The 1,336-nt window shown below is 35.9% G+C and overlaps 1 non-coding gene across 1 annotated transcript; it reads left to right on the top strand.

Moving 5' to 3' along the window:
- Window positions 1-979: 979 nt before the first annotated feature.
- Window positions 980-1,086, top strand: LOC136204954 (small nucleolar RNA R71). Its single transcript, XR_010675764.1, has one exon. It is a non-coding gene; the product is annotated as a small nucleolar RNA R71 (small nucleolar RNA).
- Window positions 1,087-1,336: the final 250 nt, after the last annotated feature.

The following is a 1,336-nucleotide window of genomic DNA, read 5'->3' as shown; positions in this document are numbered from 1 at the left end:
AAATGTTAAAAGTTGTTTGTCATAGTCCTTATTTTGGACTTTGTGTAGAAAAGGTGGTTTGGGTACAAATGTTTTTGTACTTGAATCAATTGGTGAACTTTTTGTGTTTAATGTATCTTCTTTGGATTTTGGTAAATCAGTTCCTGGTAAAGTTGAATCTCCGGGCATTTCCGGACCTAAGTAATTTTTCCCTGAATGAAGAGTGATAGCCTTTACATGCTCCTTCGGATTTTCTTCCGTATGGCTAGGAAGACTTCCCTCTTTTCGGGATGGAATTGATTTAGCAATTTGGCCAATTTGAACCTCCAAATTATGGATGCTAGATGAGTGGTTTTTAATAAGCTGATCGAATTTATTCTCGATCCGTTTAAAACCATCATCATGATTACTTATTTTTCCACCGATAGCATCTATGAATTTGTCGATTTTAGAAGATAAAGTGCTAATCGTATCTCTTGATTCATTTTGATAATTATTGGTACGATTTTGATTAGCAATTGCATTATTATTATTATTATCTTTCCAGTTAAAGTTAGGATGATTCCTCCATCCAGGATTATAAGTATTAGAATAAGGATTATTAGTTTGGTTTTGCCCTTGGACAAAATTTACCTGTTCAATCTCGCTCATACCTTCATAATCCACATCCGTTTGGATTGGATTACCAGTAGCATCGCACGATGCCATAAACCTATCAATTTTGTGCGATAAGGCAGAAAATTGGGCTTGTAACATCGCGACTGGATCAAGATTCACTATACCTTTAACGGATGATGTGGTTGAGGATGATGGTTTCGCCACTGGTATATGTCCACGTTCTGCGGGCCATATACTGCTATTGATTGTCATTTCCTCCAAAAGTTCTCTTGCTTGGGCTGATGTCTTCTTCATAAATAACCCTCCCGACATAGTATCTAATGAACCTCTAGTTGTAGGATTTAATCCATTATAAAATGTTTGCATTAAAAGTGCATCGGGCAATTGGTGGTGTGGGCATAAACGTTGAAGTTCTTTAAAACGTTCCCAAGCCTCATAAAGAGTTTCATTATCATTTTGAGAAAAAGATGTTAACTCTTTTATGACTCTTGCGGTTTTTACTAAAGGAAAATATTTTGATAAAAATGCTTGGGCAAGTTGGTCCCAAGTTTCAAATGTTGCGCCTGGCATAGAAGTTAACCATTCTTTGGCTCTATCCTTCAAAGTGAAAGGAAAAAGGCGAAGTTTGATTGCTTCGGCAGTCACATCTGTTATTTTAAAAGTGTCACAAATTTCTAAGAAATTTGTCAAATGGGTGTTAGGATTTTCGTTAGGTAACCCATAAAATGTTACATTATTT

This window comes from Euphorbia lathyris, chromosome 8 (assembly GCF_963576675.1).
Source record: "Euphorbia lathyris chromosome 8, ddEupLath1.1, whole genome shotgun sequence".
NCBI lineage: Eukaryota > Viridiplantae > Streptophyta > Magnoliopsida > Malpighiales > Euphorbiaceae > Euphorbia > Euphorbia lathyris.
This window is presented reverse-complemented; position numbering and strand designations above follow the sequence as displayed.